General features: G+C 39.8%; 1 protein-coding gene across 1 annotated transcript in view; it reads left to right on the top strand.

Annotated features, from left to right (window-relative positions):
• Nucleotides 1–26,704, top strand: part of GREB1L (GREB1 like retinoic acid receptor coactivator) — a 267,253-nt gene that overhangs the window by 85,355 nt on the left and 155,194 nt on the right. Inside the window, exon 3 of the mRNA XM_004742815.3 lies at nt 17,000–17,101. The gene's annotated coding sequence lies outside the window, so the exon portion shown is untranslated. The remainder of the gene's footprint in view (nt 1–16,999; nt 17,102–26,704) is intronic.

A 26,704-nucleotide genomic window follows, 5' to 3' on the forward strand; every position in this document is an offset into this window, starting at 1 on the left:
AGGTCATGATCTCAGGGTCCTGGGATCGAGCCCCACATCGGGCTCTGCACAGCAAGGAGCCTGCTTCCCCCTCTCTCTGACTGCCTCTCTGCCTACTTATGATCCCTGTCTGTTGAATAAAGAAAAATCTTTAAAAAAAATATGAAAGGAATTATTCATATGATAAAATAACAGGTAACTTGAAATTTTATACAACTGGCAAGTTGTGTCTCTCTAAAAATCAACCAGAAAATAGTTTCTCATTTTAACCCTTATAATCGAAAATGTGTGTAAGGGGAATTACTCTACTTTTCTGCTCTAGGAAACCATTTCTGGCATAAGTTAATCTAGGGCTGAGGTGGTGACATGTGCTGTCAGGGACCTGGGCCGCTTCTGTTGTTTGTTCCTCTGTGGATAGCTTTCATTCCTTACGATGCTTTATGGTCCAAGAGAGCTGACTGTTTGAGCTCCAACAACCTTGTTCACAATTCTAATTTTATATTCTTTTTATAAAAGTGAAACAGACTCTTAACTGTGAGAACAAACTGATGGTTACCAGATGGGAGGTGTTGGGGGTGGAATTAGTGAAACAGGGGATGGGGATTAAAGGACACTCATCCCGATGAGCACCGAGTGATGTACAGAATTGTTGAATCACTATATTGTACACCTGAAACCAATAAGATACTATATGTTAACTACACTGGCATTAAAATTAAAAATGTAAAAAAATTAAAATTAAATTAAAAACGTTGATTTTTTTTTTAAGATTTTATTTATTTATTTGACAGAGAGAGAGATCATAAGTAGGCAGAGAGGCAGGCAGAGAGAGAGGAGGAAGCAGGCTCCCTGCTGAGCAGAGAGCCCGATGCGGGACTCGATCCCAGTTCCCTGAGATCATGACCCGAGCCGAAGGCAGCAGCTTAACCCACTGAGCCACCCAGGCGCCCAAAACGTTGATATTTTTTTAAAACCATGAATGTGCTGCGTAATCATGTAGTTTAGTGAATTAGCCAAATTCCTTTTCATTAAAATGTCATATTAATTTTGTTTACAGTTCTAACACTGTAGTTAATCATGAATACAAATCATCTTTTAATCCGATATCATAGATGCCCTAAAAACAATCATAGGAGGATAAGATGGCTACTACTTTCTAAAAAAAAATTTGTGTTCTCTTTGATCCGGACCTCAAATATATGAAGCTGGTCATTAAACAAGTTCTTCCCATTGAGAAACGTTGCTAGCAGTAAAATCGAGGTATTAACCAGCCTGTTGTTTCTTCCTCTTTCTCTAAATGTGTTGTTGTTTCCCATTTGGCACATGTAGCCTTTTGTCAGATGTCTGCGCTTCTTTTTTTCCTTTTTTCACCTTGCTGTCTCATACTTAAAGACCAGTCTAGCCACAAAATCCGTTGAGCCATTCAGCTATGGAGTAAATCACGAAACTTTGCATTTCTGGGACAATTGTTAAAAATTAGAATTTGTGGTGGATACCATAGGATTTCCTTGATAAGGAAGCAGAAATAAAAGAACACCTTATTAAAAACACATTGAAAAATATTATTTTTCTAAGGTTTCAATCTATTCTTAAATTTCCTCCCGGGGGGCCCAGGTGTTAGTGACAAAGGGTAAGCAAAAGGCTTTCAGGCTCGAGATTCTACAAATTCAAACACACAGACACAAGGGCAACTCTTCTTTTACTACCCCCATCCAAATTAATGGCATGATTAGTGCTCCAACCAGAAGTGTTCCAACTAGAAACTTCCCCCTTACCTAAGGCTTTTCCACCCCTCTTCTCATCCCATGTCATAGTGGGTCACTAAACCCTGCCAGCTCAGGAACCTGCCCAAGTTGAATAAATGATATCCATCTCAACTGCCCTTGTTCCTCATTGTCTCTCGCCAGACCATTTTATTTTTTATTTTTTTAAGATTTTATTTATTTATTTGACAGACAGAGATCACAAGTAGGCAGAGAGAACCACAGAGTGAGAAGAAGGGAAGCACGCTCCCTGCTGAGCAGAGAGCCTGATGCCAGATCCAGAGACCCTGAGATCATGACCTGAGCCGAAGGCAGAGGCTTTAACCCACTGAGCCACCCAGGTGCCCCAACTGCCAGACCATTTTAATCAATCCCTTCCTTTGGGATTTGACTCTTGACTCTTTGACTCTTCTTCCTGTTCCTATTCCAGTGTCTTCCATTTGGTCCCATGAATTATCTTTTTGAAAAAATATGACTCCCTTTTATCTGTTAAAAAAAAATGTTAAAGCCTCATTGCCTTTCTTTCTTTCTTTCTTTTTTTAAAAAAGATTTTATTTATTTATTTGACAGAGAGAGATCACAAGTAAGCGGAGAGGCAGGCAGAGAGAGGGGGGAAGCAGGCTCACTGCTGAACAGAGAGCCCGATGTGGGGCTCGATCCCAGGACCCTGATATTATGACCTGAGCCAAAGGCAGAGGCTTAACCCTCTGAGCCACCCAGGTGCTCCCTCATTGACTTTCTTAATGTCACTTCATTCTTTAACCGAACTTCCTGTCATTCTGCCTTCATGCATTCTAGGACTCAGACACACACACAAAGTGACACCTACTTCTTTTGGCCTCACTGTTTTCTTTTTTTTTCATTTATTTTTTTATTTAATTTCTTTATTTTTTTTAGATTTTATTTATTTATTTGACAGAGAGAGAGGACAAGCAAGGGGTTGGGCAGAAGGAGAGGGAGAGAAGCAGGCTCCCCGCTGAGTAGGGAGTCTGGTGTGGAACTTGATCCTAGAACCCTGGGGATCATGACCTGAATCCAAGGCAGTTGCTTAACCAACTGAGCCACCCAGGTGCCCTGGCCCCACTGTTCTCTTTTTTGTGGAATGTCTTCAACTGCATCTTTTCTCTGTCATGCAAGCTCCTGCTCATCTTTGCTCTCTATTACACCATGTATATTTTCTGTTATACCATGTGTGTTCTCTGTTGCACCATGTATGTTCTCTGTTACATCATGTGTGTTCTGTTACACTGTGCATGTTCTCTGTTGCATACCTCTATCTACCTCCGCTACACTCAGGGAAGACATTGCTAACTGATGGTGATACTTCCCCACCAAGCCTGGACACAGCCTCCACATTCTTGACTAGAGCCATTTCTACAAGGGGCTGCTACCACTGAATCAGAATTGATCCAAATTCAGCCTAACTTGAGGCCATTTGCACCATGTATGCTCTCTGTTATGCTGTGTATGTTCTTGGTTGCATGTGTGTGTTCTCTATTACACCATGTATGTTCCCTGTTGTACTATGTGTGCTCTGTATTACATCACATATGTTTGCTATTACACTGTGTATGTTCTCTGTTGCACTATATTCTCTATACACCATGTATGTTCTCTGTTATACCAGATGTGCTCTCTGTTATGTCATGTATGTTCTGTGTTGCACTATGCACGTTCTCTATTACATCATGCATGTTCTCTATTGTACCGTGTGTGCTATTATGTCGTGCAAGTTCTCTATTATACCATGTATGTTCTCTATTACACTTATGTTCTCTATTTACTATGTGTCTTTACTGTTATTCCATGTATGTTCTATGTCACACTATGCATGTTCTCTATTACATCATGCATGTTCTCTATTGTACCATGTGTGTTCTTTATTATGTTAGACATGTACTCAATTGCACCCTGTTAGCTATTACACCATGTATGTTCTCTGTTGTACCATGTGTGCTCTCTACTACTGTCAGGTAAGGCTCTCTGAGCTGTGAACTTCTAGGTGGTAGTCTTATTCATGAATGGATCCTCAGCATCTATAGCAATGCTTGACAACTGTAGGAACAAAATAAGATTTCACTGAATTAAGTGGGAAAGAAAACAAGTACAGAATGTGCTTTGTGTATCCCAATAAGACCCCAGCCTGAAGGTAGTGCAAAGGTAACCAGGAAACCAGGTGGTGAAGCTGAGCTGGATGAGGCAGAATGCAGCACACAAGCCAGCAATAGTTCAAATAGTGTCCTGAGAAATTATCTGTTTCCAGCCCCTGTGTCACTCTGGCCTGCCCTGTTCTTCTTTGCTTGTTCTGTCTGGTGTCCTCATTCTTTTCTCTTGGTCATTCAGAAGTGTCTGCTTAGCTCAATTTATTGGGTTGACCCCTTTTTTAGCACCAAAGACTGCTATAGCATACACGTGTGTGCATATGTGTGTGTGTGTGTGTGTGTGTATGTGTGTGAAGATAAATTAAGAGGGGTGCCTGGGTGGCTCAGTCAGTTAAATATCCACCGTTAGCTTGGGTCATGATCCCAGCATTGGGCTCCCTGCTCAGCGGTAGGTCTGCTTCTCCTTCCTCCTGCTCTTGTACTCTCATTCACTCTCTCTTTCCCTCTCAAATAAAGAAATAAAAAAAATTTTAAAGATTTTTTAATTTATTATTTGACAGAGAGAAACACAGCGAGATAGGGAACACAAGTAGGGCGAGTGGGAGAAGGAGAAGCAGGTATCCCCCTGAGCAGAGAGCCCAATGTGGGGCTTGATCCCAGGACACCGAAATCATGACCTGAGCCAAAGGCATATGCCTAATGACTGAGCCACTCAGGAACCCCAAGAAATAAAATCTTAAAAGAAAAAAAAAACATAAACTCCCAGAAATAGAGCTGAAAGTACCCACTTGGAGAGTTGTATAAATGAGGGGGAAAGAGGCAACAGAGAATCTGTAATGATCTCTTGTATGTTCTGAGTGTTTGCCAAATGCCAGAATTTACATTTAATCCTTAGAGCATCCTGGAATGTATAGGTTCCATTATCATCCCTAATCAACAGATGAAGTAACTGAGGCCAAAGAGAGACTGAATCATATGCACCCATGGAAACAGGGGAGCTGGAATCCGGTAAACGCATGTCTTAATCCAACGTCAGTTCTGTGAACACAGTTAGTATTAAACATTTGTAATGGACCACTCTACAATTTATCCTTGTCTTACAAAGCTATCTCTGAAGGGCAAAAGACTAAAATACTTGTTTTTCCCTGAGTTTTTGTGACCACTGGTAGGGTTTGTTTTGTTTTGTTCTGGCTTTTTCTTTTTTAAAGATTTATTTTTTTCTAGAGCAATTTTAGGTTCATAACAAAATTAAGAGGAAGGTACAGAGATTTCTCATGTACACTGGTGGGCTTTTCTTATCAAGGATTTAATGTCAAGGATCATTACTGACAAGAGAGTATTTCTCTTGAACTTGGACTTAATCTCAAGGTCCCCTTCCAAGGTATTACACACCTGGCCTTGGGCAGAACTAACAGCCTGTTACTTGGTTTCCATTCTAACTAGCTAAAGTGTTTATTGATCTGGATAAGGTGCCATACGCTGTATAGAAGACAAACAAAAACAATGAAAAATGGTCCTTGTCACCCACCCCTTCTGCCTCAGCACAGACACAATCCCTTTGGGAAGACAAGCCATTCACAAAAGACCTGTTAACCAACAATGTGGAGCTGTTGGTGATGCAAGCCCTGGGGAGATTTCTGGGTCCTCAGCTAGTGACAGAGTTCCCCATTAGCACTCTGAATTCCTCCATCTGGCCCTCTCTGCCATGTCCCTATAATAACGCTCATTCTCCATTGATTTCCAGCTTCTCTAAATTCATACTCTATAATCTATTCTACATTCAAACTGCTTAGGGTCCCTCATTACCACAAAAGATTTCCCTAGATCTTTATCCTGGATATACTTCTTTCTCCCTAAATCTTCAGAGAGACAATCAGTCCTGAGGATAACTCTGTAATTTAAGGAAAACCAAAACCAGTTTGCTCATGGCCCACAGAAAATTGGGTCCTGGCTTTGGGCCAGCCACCACTTGTTCTGCTTGGCTGGAGGAGGCCCCACATAGTTCAGGCACTGACCGTCTGTCCTTCCAACCTTCCCAACAGAAGCCCCAATGAGCAGGGGCCCTGGTCTGTGAGGGCTGGCCTCACTGTTTAGGGGTTGGAAGGATAAACAAATATTTTCACAGGGTGCGTCCAAGAACTGAGTAGTCAAGGTCATTGTGGTACAAACAGAACACATGGTGTCAGTGTGTCCTAGTGTCTGGGCTCAAGTGGCCTTTCTTGGCAGCATCTGTAAAGAACACAGAGCATGCTGTAACCTCGACTGTTGATGTTGGGTGTGCTTTTACCACAGCTTAGTGAGATTTCTAGATCTGTTTCCATTTTGTGTAGATTGCTTTGAAAGGGGAGCCAGGATTGCATTTTCTGTGGGTCGGGACCTTGCCCAATGTGCTTGGTTCCTCCACTTGACACCGACCTGTAGTTCACTAGTTCCACCCAAAGAAGTGGCAGGTCCTCACAAGGGGTCTCAAATGGCTTCCATTTCTTACACAAACTGGAGTCAGAGTACCTGAATATACCTAAATCTCTGAAAAAAAATTCCACTATGATGAGTCTGGAAAAAAAATTTTTAAGAGAGCCTTGGTACCACTCTCTTCTTTGACACACCTCATTTTCCAGATGGTAACATAATGCACTTTTTTTGTTTTTGTTTTTTGTTTTTTGTTTTCCCAAATAGCCACCATGTAGGTAAGAGGTACTGAGTAACTGTTAGGATAAAAAAGTTTCCAACTTTTCTTACCTTTTAATGGGAATGTCCATCTACTTACAGTCTCGTCTGTAACACTTTCAAATACACATAGACTGTTTCATGACTTGGAGAATATTTTCTTTTCAAAATAGACACCAGGCCAACTTATCTGCAAAGTTTAAATCAGTGCCTTGTCATTAGCAAACTTCACTTACTAGTTTTAGTCAAGTCTAAGCTGCACAATGGTTGAATTGGCGACCATTATATTTGTTTAACTGCTGTAAAGTAAGTTTGCAACAATGGACGCTTGCACTTAAATAGCCTGCAGAGCACTGGGGCCCTATCAATCATGCAGAGATTTCCCTCCTGCTGTCTCTTCTGATGGACAATTCTGCTGATGTGGATATTCAAAAAGAAGGGATCAGGAAGAACAGATGATGGATAAAGACAATCTTCTGTCTTGAGAGGAAATCGGAGAAATCCTTTTAAGGAATTTCTTTGTCATGGTGTCAGAAGATTAATTATGCTCGTGTGAGAACAGCTTTCTCATTGGGTGAAAAGAGACATTATCCTTCTGACTTGTGACAGATTTTTTTTTTCAAAGAAAGAGAGTTAAAGATTTCAGAGTATCTGAAATCTTCTTCTGTTGTTTTCTAAGCATCCTCCAGGACTGCGGGATTACGCCCATGACATTGTGATGTTCAACAAGTAATTAATGAATCAAGAATTTTTGTTTCCAGAAACTCCTCCCCCTCGTTCTTCATGCACATCTCGTCAGAGGCTTTGATACCTGAGCTTGTACACCAGATTTTAGAATCACATGACAATAGTATAAGTGATAACCTATCATCAGCCAGGAATGGAAGCTTATTATAGTAATGTAACAGCAATACAACCCCAAACTTGTACAGTGGCTTGGTAGACACAATTTTTAGCAAGGCAAATATAACTGGAAAAGGTATCTTTAAAAAAATTCAACTCTTAACTGTCTCATTTAATGTAGTTGTAAATAGTGATAGTGTTTAAGATCATTACATTCCTTGAAACTTCTCTGAGAGTAACAAATGACTATTCAGAAAAACCTTTGAAAGTTAGAGACAAAATACATTGCATAAAGCAAAACAATAATTAAGTTGTTTTGTATAACTTTATTTTCCAGGTAACTGAAGCCTCAAAACTTAAAAAAAAAAAAATTATTTCATTGAAAGATCTATCTACAATACATTAGTCAGTACTCTCCCCTTTAAATAATGCACATTAATAGACTCAGGGTCCTTGTTATAATGATCTGCTCCTCTGGTTTGCTGAATTACAGTGATGTCTGCAGTGACTGTTGAAGTATTTAGTGTAGGGGATAGGGTTATTTGCCTCTACTACTCAAAATAGCTTGAGTAGTGCTCTTTCTCTCTCTCTTTCGCTCGCTCACTTTCTATATATTACTGTCTACTTTGTGTAGATGTGGAGTCTCTTTTCTTCAGGTGAGTTATCACTTCTCCCTGGAACCAGTGTGTTGTGTTGCTGGTAAACTGCTCTTTTGCTTTATAACTGAGAGTGAGCCTACACCTGCAATACAGATTCATTGCATTTCTTTCTTGGTTTCCCTGTGAAAACTTATTTTTCTCTTATTTCCAGGTGCTTGTCTGGTTCAAGGCTAGGTAGTTGAAGTTTCCCAAAAATCTAATGTCTGGAAGGAGGCATGACAATGTACACACACACACACACACCTCTATGCACACATGCACACACCTGCACATGTGCATTCATTACTAATTGTACCCATTGTCCCATTGTTAATACTCTGTTCAGTATGATAGTTTAGAGACTTGGTGAACACTGTATCACCAGTGGCACACTTTTACATCTGAGCCTTGAGAATAGATTTGCAGTGACTGCTGCACTCCAGACACTTCCCTACCTTTCCTGGGACCTTAATACTACTGCTATGAAATGGTAGCTATACTCTGGTTTTAAATAAAAAATTAAAAAAAATTAAAATAAAAACCAAAAAACTGTTCGATTGCATGAAAAATATCTTTAAATTTAGCATTGAATGTTAGCTGATGTTAGCAACTGTAATTTTTGCAGTAACAACAGTCATTATAGGGCCAGATGCAGATCTTTGTGAGAATTCATAGCAAAGACCCAGTAAGTATGTCTTACTTTTACTCACACTTGATAGTACTTAGAAGAACAGACTGAAGTTCAAAATGTGGGATTCTTGAGTTTCACACAGGATCTAAAATTTTGTGTATTACCAGTTCTATTTTTGGTTATTTTTAAAGATGATAAACCAAAGTGATGATTTTCATGAAACACACAGAGTGTTTAAGAAACAATACCAGGAAACAGAGGTCCAGAAGTAGATGCAATCCCTTTTCTCCTTTCTTTAGAAAGAAGGACCATTTTGCATTTTGTCTTACTTAAAGAAAATCATCCCGTTACCCCACTTTTGCTTTCTATCAGGATGAGTTTACCTTTAAGAGGGATTTAATTAAAACTGGAGGTGACTAATCTCGATGACATAGGACATTTAAAGAAAAAAAAATTTACTAATTAATAAAAAAATATAGCCAATTATAGAAAATGTTTCCTTCTTTGTCTTTCTGACCCTGCTGTTAAAGGAGAACAATCAATTTATCACCACCAGCTGCATGAATTCAATGGAAAGGAACTTCGGGTTTTCTCCTTCCTAAACCCTTGCTGAATTGTTCTGGCAGTACATAAAAGTGGGTCATTTGTACCCAAAATACTTTACCAATGCTCCATTAATCTTAGTGATGGTGTTCTCTTTTTTTCTTGCAAGAAGCAGGGTGAGGGGATATTATGAGGAAAAAAGAGAAGTAAGCATTTTTTTTAATGGATGTGTAAAAGAAGAGGGAAAAGCCATTTAACATTTTGTAGCCTGTTGTTTTTTGTTTTGGGGGGGTTTTTTGGCTAATGAATACAAGATCAAAATATCAATGATTTGTTTTGTGGTATATTTTATATTATTTATTAATAGCATGTAATACCGTGAGGATTAAGAAGAATATTTTGACAATCTGTGAAAAAGATAGCATTTGTCTTGGATATATACCAAGAAGATCTTTAGTCTAGAAACAAATGGTGTGTCAGACCAAAATAATGTGAAAAGATAGATGAATCAAGGACAAAAGATGTTTTCCTTTGGTTATTTTGTTTTAAATGTTAAAGTTTTATCACTCTGCTGCTTAATCACAGTGATAAAAAAGGAAAAATAAACTAATCTAAGATTCAGGTTTCTCAGCTGTTAAACAGATCTTATGAAGAACTGGACTATAGTCTCTATAATGTGCTTTGTATTTCTTAAAATAATATCTTTATTAAATTGTTTTCTGTCTAAACAGCATGAGAATGCTAGATGGGCCAGGTTCATTGACCTTCCCTCTTGGTCTTCTGTGTTGATTGGCAGGTTTCAAAGGTTAAACTAGCTACAGATGAAATGTAATCATTAGTGACTTGGTTCCTTTCCAGATCCCTCTGGAAACTGCAGTAAGCCAACTTTGTTCATTTATAAAGAAGAAAGAAAAGTCATTCCCTGAGCAGTTTGGAATGGGAAGCAGCCGCTGTCTCCTTCCTTCTTACCTAAATAAACAAGCTAAATGGAAAAATAAACTTTACTTTTTCACATCTGGTACAAAGCTTCCTCTTTTGTTGAAAGTTCACATGCTCCCTTTGCTATGCCTGGTTGTGCGATTCAGGTGTCTTCCTTCCTTCTGTAAAGCGACTTGTGTAATTATAATGAGGAAAGACTCTGACTGTTTTAACAGTCCAAGAGCATCATTATACAGAAACAAACAAAGCCCTCGTATTGGGAATGACATCAGATGATGTTTGACCCAGCCTCCCACATACCTGTTAGTAGTAAAGCAGCAACAGGACCTTACGTTAATGATACAGCTGGAAAACTAGAATAGGCAAACATATTCTGCTGGGTCTCCCTTCAGTCAAGCCAGATTATACTTATTTGTGTCTGAGTTCTTCTTAATGTGATCAAACTTTCAATTTCCCTTTATGGCATACACAGACTGACAACCCAGAGTAGAATGTCAAAGGCAACAGTACTGTGATTCTGAGGCACACTGGTATTTACTAACCACCAGGATACTGCTAATCATCAAAATTTACCTTTGCAGACTCCCCATATGTCTTTCTGTCCTCACCTCCACCCTTTTGTGCTCCTAGACCACTTACTCAGAACTCCCCTCCCTTCTGGCATCCCTTCTGTAGTGAACTACTTTAATAATTGGTATTTAGTAATTTTTGCAGTTTTTCTGTTTAACTTTTCCATGAAATGGGAGTGGCATTTGCAGTCTTCTTTCCCTCAGAATTCCACAGGCTCGATGCCTTTTATGATAGAGCTGAACATTTCACAATGTTCTTCAGCTATACAACCTTCATGTAACACAGAATCAAATTACTATTACTTGAAACTTGGTTTGAAGCTATTGCGGGGGGTGGAATATAAAACCTAGAGGAGTTGGGTTTTGGGTTTTTGGCAGGGGGTGCTAAATGTAATGTTTCATCCAAAGCATTTTTATGAGGTTTTACAAGAATAGTATTACCCTAGGAAATTTGGGGGATTGTTTTCAATGCGCCAATTGATTTTTTTTTTTTTTTTTTTTTTTTTAGGTTTTACAATGAAAAACCTAGTGTCTGATTTTTTAGGATGTTTTTGTTCCCTGCTAGGGACGGTCTGAGAGGAAGAGGTAAAGGTCAAATGCCACAGGCATCCAAAAAGTGGTGGGGGTGTACATGATGCTCATCCCAGGACCAATTTGCTGTTCTTACAGCAAAATGGCTTATGACTTTTCTAACTCTCTTGTGCTCTTAGGTACCATCTTTGATCATAACTAGAGTGGCAGGGGGCTTAGGAGGCACCATCATTTTTCTCCCCCCATTTTCCAAAGGAAGAGATTGAAGCAAAAAGTAGTCAAGTAGTCAGTCCTAAGATCAGAAAATGAGGGGTTTTTTTTCTTTCTTTTTAAGGTGTCTGACATATTGTTATAAATAAGCATCCCATTTAACAACCATATGCAATTTTGATCCTCTTCTCTTTTCTCTTTTTTCCAAATAAGTGATTTTCAAATTTGAATGTCATAGAATCATCTGGGGTTAGGGTTGCCTATTTGCTAAATATAGCAACACCTTCCGAGGTATCCAAAATGCTGATTCCTGAGTCCTTATCTAGCAAGTGACTCAGCAGTCTCTGAGAGAGAGATGGTAAAGAACCTACATGGTGAATATGTTCTTCAGGTGACTCTGATGCAGTCTTTGAACTAGACTTTTTGTAAGAAACACTGATCTAATGAATGGTGAGATTTAATGGGCATGTCTCAATGTCTCAATGGGTATATTGGGTTCATCAAGAAAAATCAGTAGTCATTCCAGCCAGATTTTCTGTTTAATTACATTCAGATCAAATATAGGCCATGCTGAAGCAGTTGCTGAAACAAATGGGAACGTCCGTTCTTTTTTTCCTCATAGGACTCCTGATTGTCACTCAGCACTTTCTATCATTGCCACCATTACTATCACACTAGCAAAGGACTTGAAGAGCCTCTCTGGGTTCCCAGATTGGCAGGACTACCCACCCCAACTCACCTGATTACTGTTGATTATCTTTTTTTTTTTTTAAGATTTTATTTATTTATTCGACAGAGATCACAAGTAGGCAGAAAGGCAGGCAGGGGGTGGGGGGAAGCAGGTTCCCTGCAGAGCAGAGAGCCTGATGCGGGACCAATCCCAGGACCCTGGAATCATGACCTGAGCAGAAGGAAGAGGCTTTAACCTACTGAGCCACCCAGGTGCCCTGTTGATTATCTTCATCCATAGGTGTGATCACCTGTTTTTTTCCTGCTATTCTTTTTTTTTTTTTTAAGATTTTATTTATTTATGTGGCAGAGAGGGAGAGAGAGAGAAGCACACAAGCAGGGGGAGTGGCAGGCAGAGGGAGAAGCAAGTACCCCACTGAGAAAGGAGCCTGATGCAGGACTCAGTGCCAGGACCTCAGGATCGTGACCTGAGCAGAAGGCAGATGCTTAACCAGCTGAGGCACCCCAGCATCCCATCTTCCTGCTATTCTTTTTAGGGCTCTCCTTAGTTTCTTTACTTTCTATCCCCAACTAAGGAACGCTTTGTCTTTCAACTTCTATACAATTGGTCCACATAACTCGACTCCATTAATCAGAAAATTCCTTATATTTTGCTTCTCAACAGAGATTTTTCCCAGGGTGGGTAATGGAAGGAAAAGTAATAAGGAAGAGTGAAGATCATATTTCTGGATGAAAAGTTGTCATTATGGACTAAGCTTTAAATTTTATCTTTTTAAAAAAAAGATTTATTTGAGAGAGAAAGGGAGTCAGTGAGCACGCGATCATGTGCATGTGTATGTTGGGGGAGGGGAAGAGGAAAGAGGGAGAGAATCTTCAGATTCTCCACTGAGTCCAGAGCAGGATGTGAGCCTCGATCCCACAACCCATGAGATTACGACCTGAGCCGAAACCAAGGGTCAGACGCCTAACCGACTGAGCCACCTAGGCACCCCAAACTTTAAATTTATCTTATTAGAAAATTTGAAGTTTAAAAAATGCAATTAGTAAAGCCAGAATTTAATTATATATAATCAGAATGGAGAGAGGTAGGAATCACATTTTCTTTTAGTCTGACTTCTGGAGTGGACCAAATATAACTTAAAAAACGACTTTCAAATCTCAATAATGGATATCATTCTGACCTCAGAACTCTTTGATTAGGATATCTATAATTTGTGTAAGTAAATTCATGTTTAACCAATGTAACATTTGTTATTTCTCTCTTGAGTTTTAATTAACAATCTTGGTTATAGGTTGGGCCGTTTTACCTATTTTTTTTTGTTAGAGAACATAGTGTGACTTCGCTTGAAGAATGCACATATAGGGGTTAAAGAATGTAGGTTTTGGTATCAGCCCTTTCTCAAATAAGCCACTCAATCTTGTGGAGTCTGTATTCTCCTAACAAATGTAATATGCGTCTCAGGAAGTTATTGTGAGGATTAAAGGGAGTAAAGTGTATGAAAGCTCTCACAGTTCTGAGGTGTTTTTAGGAACTTTTGGTTAATTTAGATACAGGTTCCATCTAATGACAATTAGGAATCCTTTCTCAGCCTTAAGCTAGGATAATGTTTTGTGGGTCTCTTATTTTCATAAGTTTTTTTCGTCTGTGACCAACATAAAATAATCACATGCTTATAAAGATCTAGCAGCTACGGCTTTATAATTATGTCTCAATTTTATTCTCATCGTCTTTTTTTTAAATTATAAAAGATACATTATGGCCATTACCTTACTAACTGGTATGGGTTTGTTTGATCATGTATCTATTTTTTGCTTCATTTGCTTGCTTCTAAGATCCCTCCCAGTTCAGCCCCCACTCCACATCCCTACCCACAGGAGCTGATATAGGAATATGATGGGGTCTCCGCCACCACAGCTGCTCACATAGTAGCCCAATAGGGGAAAAAGTTGGTTCTGGAGGCAGAGGACATACATTCAAGTACCTTGCTACTTCTGAGTGTGGTAGTCTTTTAAAGATTAACTAAGATCAGAGTCCTGAGATCTAGCCCCACATCAGGCTCTCTGCTCAGCAGGGAGCCTGCTTCCCCTGCTCCACCACCCCTGCCTGCCTGTCTACTTGTGACCTCTGTCTGTCAAATAAATAAATAAAACATTTTTTAAAAAATAAAGATTATCTAAGATCATATACATAAAAGAACTCTATAAAAGCATAATTCTTCCTATAGTTAGGGATTTCTGTAAGGAAGAGTATTAACACTGATTGTATGCCTAGTATATGCCAGGTGCTTCACATATATTATCTGCCATAACCCTATGAGGCAGGAAATATTGTTCTCATTTTATAGACAACTACCTTCGAGCCACATGATTGTAAAGTGGTAGAGCATGATTCGAACCGGGCTTATCACTCCCCATACCACCTGTCTTCACTGATTTAGAAGCAGCTCAGGTCAGGCCCTTCTTGGTCCTACGTCTTAACTACCAAGGAGACAGGGAAGGGGCAGTTGAGACAATGAAAGGAGACACTCCACCAATGCAATCAGCAAATTCAGAGCTGAGAAAATACTCTGGTACTGACTTGATAAGACATATTTCTGCCACTGTCTATGTGACAAAATTGAAAAGTCTAGAGAAACTGCAGCACTAGTAAGGGTCTGAGGAAGTTAGGGGTGAGGATTGTGCCCCTCGTCCGCAGTAAACTTGAAATGTGACTCAGCTACCAGTCTCTTTACTTTCCTACTTCCTTGTGCTTCTGTCAAACAAGGGTGATCGATTATATTTTTTAAACAGACTTTACAAAAATTTTAAGTCTTACAATAATGTTGCTATGATTATGTAATTTCTAAACCTAGAGGAGAGGTAAAGCCAGGAAGCTGTTAGGAGTTCAGACTCACTGACCTATGCCAATGTGTTTCCACTTGAACATACGTGAAGTCAAAGTTTTCACCTGGCCTAATAGTAACATCTGCTCATTCAATGTGAATGTTTCCTTCTGTGTCAGTAAGCCTTGCTTATGAGCCTGTTAGGGTTTGACAACACAATGGGAGTACCTCTCAAAGGGAAAGTGGGAGCTGAACTACTTGTGTTCTTGGTGAGAAGTAATTATCAAACTGAGGAGATATGATGAGAAATTGATTTTCAAATAAAAATTAGGGAAAGGGGCTCCTGGGTGGCTCACTGGGCTAAAGCCTCTGCCTTTGGCTTAGGTCATGATCTCAGGGTCTTGGGCTCCAGCCCCAAATTGGGCTCTCTGCTCAGCAGGGAGCCTGCTTCCTCCTCTGTCTGCCTGCCTCCCTGCCTACTTGTGATGTCTGTCTGTCAAATAAATAAATAAAATCTTAAAAAAAAGAAAAGAAAAGAAATTACAGGGAAAGATTTTATTATTATTCCTCAACTTTGACTTACAGGTTTTTAGGACTATTTAAATTATCAGAACCCTTCTTGCCTGTCTGCTTATCTGTTATTGATAGGGGGTCTTTACAAATACATTTGTAAAATTTCAGACTGATTGACAGTCTGTACACCTGAGTATTCTTCATTGAGTGGAAGGCCATTTGACCCAGTAGTATTCATCTTGTCAGTGACCGTGTCTTCTGACAGAACTTTCAATAAGTAATTATTTCTACTTTATATCAGCATTAATCAGCTTAGCACTATGGATAATTAGTGAATAAAACTGGCAAACAGTATTAGAAGTTGTCAAAATTTGTGAACATAATTCCCTAACTCTCCCCTCAGAACAAGAGAAAACAAACAGCAGCAAATATCAGCTTCCTCTACACAGAAGTCAATAAGGTTTTCCTTCCGCATTTTCAAATTTAAGCATCTCAACTGTAGTTGAGTTCAAACTTTGCGGCAAGAGCCAAACAAGCATGGGAAGTGACGGAAAATGTCCAGGAAATTACACTGTGGCCTAATGTTTGCTGCCTTTCCTTTTCATACTTTAAAGTTTTACTTATTTTCTTTGTAAAACAGGCAACAACACGGAAGAAAAAGAACCACGTACAATTGGAGAGAGTCAAGTTTTTCTAGTTGGTATTAAAAGGACTAGTACTTGTAAGCAGAGTGGTACCTTGAAATGATGTGTGTAACAAATTCTAAAGTCATTACAAGCCTTCAAAATGTCAGGAAGATTAAAAGGGAAAAGGGCCAGCATATCTGGTTCATGAATTTTGGTTAGGAACAAGTTATATTCTAGAACCATGTTTAGGTCCCTATTCTTCTAGGATAAGTTCTTCAAACACAACTTAGGTGGAATTTTTTTTTTTTTTTAATAATTACACTTAAGCACCTGATGATCTGATAAAGACAATTTCTTAATGTGTCAAAATGAGCTCTTTGTATCTTGTTTGAATCTTTTGTTGTCTTAAGCTAATCTTCTTTAGGGTTCTCAAATCCAGGCATTTTACAATGCAGACTCTAGCAATGGCATTCATTTGGAATGCTGCCTTTTGTTTACTAGCTTTCCCAGACCCTCACTGCTTCCTTTGGTCATCTGGTGTCTTCACTAATGTGATTGGTACTCCTAGGCTCTGCAGGTAGCCACGAGCCTTTATAAGTGGGATTTACAATGGGACTCACCACCCTGGCTGCTAATGAAGGGAACCACGGGGATTTTGTTTTGTTTTTTCTATCTGTCTTCCAAAAGAGTGAAGGAAAATTGAGTTTTGGGCTTCCTAATTCCCTGTTTTCCATTTACTTTAATTTTTACAATTGATTTACTAACTGTCGTGCAAAAATACAAGTATTTTCGGTTAGGAGTCAAATGTTTCATCTGCCAGCCTTTCATGCTAATCACGGAATTGTTTATTATTGAACCTGGAAAGAACAAAGTGAGGTCTCTGTTTAAACTCAACCAACTGGCATTTCACCTTCATCTGTTTTTGTCTTTCAGGCGATTTTTGACCAATTTGGTTGTTTTTTTAAAAAAAGGTATATGACTGGAAACCTTGGATTCTACTGCAAACCTTGCCATTTAGTACTTCTGTAACTTTGAGTAAGTCACACTCTTTGATTTCTCTTCTGAAAAAAAAAAAAAAAGGAAAGTGTTACCAAGGTACATATGAGATCTGAGATGATGTTTCATATTCTAGCTTTCTTCTGTTTTTACTAGCAAAGTGAATGACAGTGTCCTTTTGTTTGATATTTGGATAAGCCTACCATTGAAAAACATCTCAGCAGTCAAAGCAATAATTAAATATAAAACATCACTGTCTTCATTTTAGAGGTAATATGCTCTATAGATTATAGCCTAACTTTATAGAGATTGGGATTTATTTGCCATTTTTCCAGTTGTGAAACATGGCACCATGTTTTTCTTTTTTTTTTTATTTAAATATAGCTGACATTATATTATATTAGTATATACAACATAGTGATTCAGGTATACAGGTATACAACATAGTGATTCAACAGTTATATACATTAAGAAATGCTCACCATAAGTGCAGCTACCATGTGTCATCATAAAAAATTCTTACATTATCCACTATATTCCCCATGCTGTACTTTTCTTTCCCTTGATTGATTGATTTTTTTTTAGAGAGAGAGAGTATGCACACAAGCATTTGTGGGAGGGGGAAAAAAGGGGCACTGATGGAGGGGGAGAGAGAGAATCTTAAGCAGGCTCCACACCCAGTGCGGAGCTAACATAGGGCTCAATCTCATGACCTGAGCCAAAATCAAGAGTTGAGCGCTTAACAGACTGAGCCGCCCAGGTGCTCCTTGACTTACTTATTTTATAATTGGAAGTTTGTACCTCTTAATCCCTTTGACCTATTTTGCCCATCCTCCTAACCTCCTCAACTCTGGCAACCACCAATTTGTTCTCTATATTTATGAATCTATTTCTGATTTCTGTTTATTTGTTACTTTGTTTTGTTTTTTAAATTCCACATATAATTTAAGTCATATGGTATTTATGTCTCTGAATTATTTCACTTGGAATCCATGTTTTAATTGTGCTTTATAAGGCAGTGTTCTCAAATGTGGTTTAAAGGTCTTCCAGGGGTCATGGAATTTTGGGATTTTATTTTATTTTTATTTGTTTGGGGTTTTTTTGGGGGGGAGGGTGCTGGTCACTTTTTTTTTTTTTTTTTGAATCTTTGGATTTAAGAATAAGAAGGGACATCAGCAATCATCAGGTCCAATCCTTTGAGTTTTACCAATATGGATTCAGCAGACCCAGAAATGCTTAGTAGCTCCTCCATCGTCAAAGAGTCTAGAGACCTGTTGGTAGGGTCTAAACTCCAAAGTCAAAATGTTATGTACTTGGTGGAGGTACCCTAACTACCTCTTAATGAAAAATAGAACAAAACAACAGTTGAGAGGAGGGAATTGTTTATTCCAAGTCTGAAAACTTAAAAAATCACTGCTTGATAGAATTAGAGAGTTGGTTGGTTTCCACTTTGCAGCTTCTAGGTTAAAGTTGATCCCACAAATGTTTAACGAAATACTGTGGATGAGGCATTGAACTGAGGTAACGTTCCTGCAAAACTGTTCAAAGTCACAATTCCCGCCCTCAGAGACTCTGCAGTCTAACCTAGAGATAGAACAAGTACATAATAGAGAATAAAAACTATGAAAAACACAGGTTTTCAAAAGGCAAAGAACTTTGGAGTTTTCAGAGTCTCAAAGAACTTTGAGGATTTCAAAGTCCAAAGGGGAGGTGGACTTAAATAGAACCTGATAGGTCAAGTGTTCATTAGCAGATCAAAGGTAAATTCAGGGTGCTCTGGGGACTCCCAGGCAAGATCTTAAATCAGAGTGGGAGAAAGAAAAGAACTAGTAAACTGATAAAATGTTTGCAAGTTTTCCTGTTCTTTTGTTGGTTATTGCTGCTAGAGAAAACCCCTCAACCATGCAGATTGATACCAACCAATAAATTCATTCTCTCTAACCCTAAATACAACTTAATTATATCTTTGAATTGAGTGCCCTTGGTGAGTTCTCTCTTTTTTCTCTAATCAATTATTCTAAATCTACTCCACTCTCCTTAAGCCTGTACCCAGCTGCCTTGATTTAGGTGACTTCTAAGTATTAGTGATGCTAAGTGCTCTCTCTCCAACACTGCATCCCTCTAAATTTCAAATTTCTCTATTACATTGCTGCTAGATCTCTCTACTTGGATATTTCTTCTCAAAATCAATATATTTAAGACCCGAAATGTATCACCTTCTGTCCAAAACCTCATCTTCTTCCTCCAAGTGCCCTCAGTTAGAGGAGGTACCAACATTCTCCCCAATCTGCACTTAAGAAACATGCAAATGTAGAAAGAATGTCCAGTTAGGAGGCTGTAATCATCCAAAGCACTGTACTCCTTGTTATAGTATTTAGTACATTATCTGTAATTGCATGAGAGAGATCATAGTCAAGTGATCAAAAACATGGCTTTAGGGGCACCTCAGTGATTCAGTGAGTTAAAGCCTCTGCCTTCAGCTCAGGTCATGATCCCAGGATCCTGGGATGGAGCCCCCACCATCCCATGGGGCTCTCTGCTCAGCAGGGAGCCTGCTTCCCCCTCTCTCTCTGCCTGCCTCTCTGCTTACTTGTGATCTCTGTCAAATAAATAAATAAAATCTTAAAAGACAAAACAAAACATGGCTTTAGGGGCTCTTTGCTGTCTCAGTCCATACAACATGCAACTCTTAATCCTAGGGTCATGAGTTCAAGCCCCACATTGGGTGTACAGCCTACTAAAACAAAACAAAACAAAAAAAAAAACCATGGCTTTTAAAGGTGGATCTGTGCATGATTCCTGGTACCATAACTTACCAGCTAGCCAAGTGACCTTGAGCAAATTATTCAACTTTCTTAGACTGGGCTACCTCATCTGAAAAGTGGGGACATAGTAATACTTAAAGGGTATTTGGAGGGTTAAATGAAGTAACACATATGAAGCTTTCAGCAATGATAGTCCTAAGATCTAGGAGAGCAAAGACCATTTCTCTCTTGTTTACCATTGTATCTGCAGGACCTGGCACAGAGAAGGTACTCAATAAATGTTTATTAAATGAATATGTGAGGTAGTGCCTGCCTGAATTGAAGTACTAACAGTGGGGATGGAGAAAAGATATGCAAGATAGAGACCTAAGCTTCACCCTGAATTACTTGTCCATTCTATTGGTTATCAATTCCTACTGATTTAATTCCTAAGTATTTCTTAGGTCTCCCCATCTTCTGTAATGCTACCCTAACTACACCCCTGCAGGCATCATGATCCCTCACCAGGACTATAGTGGAAACTTCTAAGCACTCTCCTGCATCCTGTTTTTCCTCTTCATGGGCCCCCTCCAGATTGCCACAGAAGAATCTATTCAAAGCTGAAATGGAGACGTCATTTCTTGAACAACCTTTCATGTAGCTAGTTTTTATCCATAAGATCCAGTCTTAGCTCCTCACACCTGGGTCTACATTTTCCTCTTCCTTTCCTACCATTCCCTCTCCCACTTTCGATAGTCTAGTAATTGCAGACTGGTCTTGTCTTCAGAACATACCGTGTTCTTTCATGTCTTCATGCTTTTGAGAGGGGCTTGCTTATTCTTTCAACATCCTCTCCTGTATCAGTTAGGATTACATTTGTATGCAAATGACAAGAAACACTAAACACCAAGTTCAAAGTTTATTTCTTTCCCACATAAACAAAAGTTTGGAAGTAATTGTCTACAGCTGGTAAAGGATCTCTGCTGTCACCAGGGCCCCAAGCCCCTGCCCTGAGGTACTTCCATTGATGTATCTTCCATGTGTTCCTCTCTCCTTTCTCTGTCCTTCTAGGACCTTCTTCCATTAATCATCACCTCTCTTCAGTATCACCACCTCTCCATTTCTTTGGAGGGAAAAAAACCATCCTCTGGGCATCCCTTGTTCAGATGTCTCTTTCCTGCCATTCCTCCTTTCCAGCAGCTACCTCCTGATTTCTGTCCTAGTTCACCACACTTTTTGAAGGACTAATTGCTACATGGCACATGGTCCTATTTTACCTCTCCTGCCTGTTGAAACTGCTAACTACTTCCCATTTCTCCAAACTCTCCTGTCCCTTGGCCTTCACAACCCCATAGGTTCCTGGTTTCCTCCCTATTTCTCCCTACTGCTCCTTCTTCTGCAACGAGGTTTTCCTCTTTCTTTGCTTGACTCTCAAATGATGGTGTTCCTCAGACTTCCCTCCTTGACCCTCTTACTCCACATACTTTCTTTGTGATGGAAGTCCCTAGGTAATCTCCCCAGTACTGATAGGAATTATCTGTATGGCAGCTCTCTGTTTCTAGGGTCTGTTTGTTGAGTTCCCACGCCTGACCTTGAGTCCTCAATTGCTAACTGCCTATCTGAAGGGCTCCTCTTCTGTGTTCCTTCCACCCCTGATTAGGTACAATCACCATCAACTCTTCCTAGAGTCTTCAGAAACCTTTATCTAGTCTCTAATCCAACTTTCATATTACCTCAGAGTTATCTTCTACTTTTAAAATATCTAATTATGTTAATTTTTTGAAAGCTTCCATTGGCTTTCTCCTGCTTCTGGGATAAAATTCAAATTCCTGATTTAGCATTTAAGGTCCTTTGCAGACTGTCCCCGACCTATTTTTTATTTGTTTCTACTACATTTATTACTTGTACCAAAAGAAATGTTAAAAAGAAAGAAAACTTATTTTCAGGGTAGCTCAATTAGTCAAGCATCTGACTCTTGATTTCAGCTTGGTTTTTTTTTTTTTTTTTTATTTTGAGGGCTAGAGAAGGAGAGAGAGCATGATCGGGGTGAAGGGCAGAAAGAAAAGCAGGCTCTCTGCTGAGCACGGAGCCCCACATGGGGCTTGATCCTGGAACTCCAGGATCATGACCTGGGCTGAAGGCAGACACTTAACTGAGCCACCCATGCTCCCCTCAGCTCAGGTCTTGATCTCAACTCAGGTCTTGATCTTGAGGTTGTTGAGTTCAAGTCCCACACTGGGCTCCGTGTTGGACATGGACTCTACTTAAAAAAAAATTATTCTCAGCTCTCCAATAGCTGTCATCCCTTCCTTTTACCCACACAACTCCTGACTCATTTCCTTAGGGCCAATTCAAAACTAAACCTGTTCACTGCCATTTTCATAGAAAATAGCCAGTGCGGGATACCTGAGTGGCTCAGTTCATTAAGCCTCTGCCTTCCACTCAGGTCATGATCCCAGGGTTCTGGGATGGAGTGCTGCATCAGGCTTCCTGCTCAGTGGGAAGCCTACTTCTCCCTCCCCCACTCCCCCCACTTGTATTCCCTCTCTCGCAGTCTCTCTCTCTCTCTCTCTGTCAAATAAATAAAATCTTGAAAGAAAGAAAGAGAAAGAAGAAAGGAAAGGAAAGGAGCAAGTACCAGGAATGTGGGAAGAAGGTGAGAAGAAGGTGACAGTACTGTCCAGGTTCCACCCAGATGTGGGCCAGGTAGAGATTCGTAGGATTCAGACAGAAGGGCTGGTAGCCTCACAATGATATAGTCTAACTAAAATGGGTTGGAGAGGACATGGTGTAAGCCTGTCAGAGTCTTTAAAGGGCATCTCTTTAAAGAGCTTTATCAAACCCAGTAAAACTGACACCAACAGAAGAGTGGAGAGAACCGGGGAGGCAATCTTGTGGAAAGTTTAACAGTTCTCCCATGTTGGGAAGAGCGGAAAATCTGGAGGGCACCATTTTGGACAGAAAACCTTACTCTAGTGTTGGGAAGTCACAAAAGTGCCACAGACACTGAGAAAGGCTACAAGGGGACACAGAGTTTCACAGGACACAGTGATCACAGACCAGAGCAGCAGGGGATCATGCTACTGACACAGAAACTATAAAATTCAAAAACAGGGAGAGTCGCCTTTTGGGGAGTAGCTCTGTACCAGTTATCCAAACTTACCCCAGGTCAGACAACCCGGTGCGTTTCACAGAGCAGCCGGCAACATGGAGAGAGGAGCAGATGCGTGTCACATAAAAAGGATTTAAAACAAAAGCTAGAAGAAAAAAATGGTAGAAAACTGTTCCTTGGCTCTTAGGAATTGAGGGCAGTACTGGGGCTGGGTGGACACATGCACAAGAAATAGCACCAAAGAGGTTTCCTGTTTAGCAATCAGTTGCTGAGGGGGAAGAAGACCCAGGAGGCATGGGGTTCTGTAGGCAAGTCTCTGGAGGCTTAATTTAAAAAAAAAAAAAAAAGGAGTGCACACTGCAGACCAGTGATGAAACGGCTCTGGGTCCCAATGGAGGAGGTGGCAGATGGGGGTGTCATTGACAGTGATAAGTAGAGTAGCCTCATAGTAGACATCACAGGGCCACAGGGAAATATATGCCTATTAGGTCACATAGGGCTCCTTCCAGCATGGATGGGAAGGCACAGTCTCACACAGAAGGTCTGTTGATACTGGATGGTAGAAGGCTCAAAGGTCCTCCTGTCAACAGTGGCCCTTTTTGGCAGTGTCAGCGGAGAGGGTAGTCAAATTTGTTTTCCATAACCTGGGGTTCATCTTTTGGGTGAGCAGATATTCTTGATAAGAAACCAACTTTTGAGGCTTTGAGGATTTTTTTTTTTTTTTCTCTTTGGGAAAAAGCCTTCTCTGGAAAGACCTTTATGGCCTAGCCCGGTAAAAGGAGATTCAGTATTGGCCCCCCATGAACCATGATCAATGGGCTATACCTGATGCTTAAGTCTCCCAGAGTGAGCTTCTGCCTTAGGAAGGAGGTAGGAGACTCAGTTGTGGTGGAATCATTGGTTCCCTTGATAATGGAGAACCTCTTTTCTATTCTTTTTTGTCTGGCTCTTTTCGTTCCACATCGTGTGTATGAGATTGTTCATTACAATATACCATCCCGTTGCACACGCAACAACTTATTTATCCATTCTATTGATGGTGGACCTGCAGGTGAATTCCAGTTTGGGGCTGGCTTGGTGTCACCAGGCTTTCCATTGGCCACAGTCAAGAAGGTTGGGTGGTCTGATGGGACTCCCATCTTCCTCATCTCCAGTCTCTTCCTGCTCTCACAGTAGTGGCTGCTGCTTCTGATTCTGCTTCTTTCCTTGTGGCAATGGTCGCAGCAGGTTGTGGAGGGCAATGAATCCTCAGCCTACTTGCCACTCAACCCCTCCCTTCAACAATGAACCTTCAGTATTTCTAAAATACACTATGACTTTGACATTCTGCTCTACTGGCCTGTGCGATCCTCCCAATTCTGTTTAATAAACCCTTTAAAGCCACCCAAATGTCATCTCTCCTTTGATGTTTTCTTCATTTCTCTGGACAGAAGTACTATAATCTCTGTACTTTTACAGTACTTTGTTCTTACTTCTAGTGAATATTTACATGTTTTTATGTCTTTCACCTTTAGATTGGAATTGCTTTGAGATTGGGGATGGCCTTTATTATCCTTCCTAGCACAGTTCACAGTACTTCCTAGGTAAATAAATGAAAATAATCAAATTGGGTATTAGGAATAGCTTTTACTCTAATAATCATGAGTTTTGTTTTAGGCATACTAATTTTGGACATATTGAGTTGATATACTGAGGTTGGGTGAAGAGCAGCAACTCAGAAAAGATTTTTTGGCCAATGAAGGAGCCGTAGGAGTTACCAACAGAGACAGTCATAAACACTGATTGGGTCCCACATTTCTCAGCTATGGTCTAAAGAAAGAATGTTTATAGGAGGTAGAGAAAGGGTTGGAAGTTGGAATTTAGGGTATGAGGGAGAAAATCCATAGACATCCTTGTTGGAAAAAATAAAAAATAAAACATAGTTGACCCTTTTGCCTGGGGTTCTCCGGTAAAAGGAGATTCAGTATTGGCCCCCCATGAACCATGATCAATGGGCTATACCTGATGCTTAAGTCTCCCAGAGTGAGCTTCTGCCTTAGGAAGGAGGTAGGAGACTCAGTTGTGGTGGAATCATTGGTTCCCTTGATAATGGAGAACCTCTTTTCCATTCTTTTTTGTCTGGCTCTTTTCGTTCCACATCGTGTGTATGAGATTGTTCATTACAATATACCATCCCGTTGCACACGCAACAACTTATTTATCCATTCTATTGATGGTGGACCTGCAGGTGAATTCCAGTTTGGGGCTGGAATACCAGAAGTATGCAGCCCTTCCACTAATTTAAAGTCCAGAATCAAGAAATAGGTGGATCAAGAGGCGCCTGGGTAGCAAGCACAGTGGGTTAAGCCTCTGCCTTCGGCTCAGGTCCTGGTCTCAGGGTCCTGGGATCAAGCCCCGCATCAGGCTTTCTGCTCAGCAGGGAGCCTGCTTCTCCCTCTCTCTGCCTGCCTCTCTGTCTACTTGGGATCTCTCTCTCTGTCAAATAAATAAATAAAATCTTTTTAAAAAAAGAAACAGATGGATCAAAAGATGTTCATTTGGTTTCCTCTAAGATGAGAATCTACTTATGCAAAAATTTCATCCCAGGCTCCTGTTCGGCTGCTTCAAACCCTTGTCCATTTTTCATCTTCACATCTCCTCTTTTCTGTGTTTTGTGTGTGTGTATGTGTGCGTGTGTGTCTGCCTATTTTGCAAAAGCAAGAGAGAGTGGGAAAGGTGAAAATATCTATTTTTCCCTTTAAAAAAATGATAAACTGGGTGCCTGGGTGGCTCAGTGGGTTAAGCCTCTGCCTTTGGTCATGATCTCAGGGTCCTGGGATTGAGCCCTGCATTGGGCTCTCTGCTCAATGGGGATCCTGCTTCCCCCGCTCTCTCTGCCTGACTCCCTGCCCACTTGTGATCTCTCTCTTGTTCTGTCAAATAAATAAATAAAATTTATAAAAATTTTTTTAAAATGACAAACTAAAAAACTGAAAAACTTTTTTTAATAGAAAAATAACATCTTTGGGGTTCTAATTATTTAGATAGTTTTTTTTTTTAACTTACTCTCCTTTGCTTTCTTAGTGCCTCTGGGAAATAAACCCTGGCTTATATAGATTATCTAATTAAAAAGATAAAGTGCGTTCTGTGTTTCCATACAACTCCTTAACATTTTAAAAAATTGATAAATTTTAAAAAATTGATAAATTTTAAGTATAAAAATTAAAACTGCGTGGAAAAAAACCAATAGCAAACACCAAAAGCAAAGGCAAAATGCAAACTGGGGGGAAATGTTGTCCCCATATCATACACAAAAGACAGAATTCTTTAATATATAGAAAACTCTTACAAATCAAGAATAAAACCAACAACCAAGTGAAAAATGGATAAAAACTAGAAGTTTCAGAGAAGAAAATTTAAGGGCTTTTGAATATTTGAAAAGATATTCAATTTCATCCATAATAAGAAAAATACAGTTTAAAACTACATTGAGATACCATTTTTCAACTGTCAAATTGACAAAGATCCAAAAGTAAGTAATATTCTACATTTTTGAAGGTATGGGGATCCATAAATTGATAATGGGAATATAAATCGATTCAGCCATTTTTAGTTCAACCCTCACTTGGTGCCTCTCTATCAGGGATTCTTTCCAGCCCAGCTTTTCTCTGCTTTTGGCAGCTTCCTATTTGATGTGGACCTTAGAAAAACTGAAGTTCAATTGAAAATGTTTCTAGTGTGTGTGGGAAAAATGAAGACTGCCTTGTGTATGCCAAAACCAAACCAAACCAGGGCAGTTTGGCAATA

This window comes from Mustela putorius, unplaced genomic scaffold, assembly GCF_011764305.1.
Source record: "Mustela putorius furo isolate JIRA1106 unplaced genomic scaffold, ASM1176430v1.1 tig00003858_pilon_pilon_pilon, whole genome shotgun sequence".
NCBI lineage: Eukaryota > Metazoa > Chordata > Mammalia > Carnivora > Mustelidae > Mustela > Mustela putorius.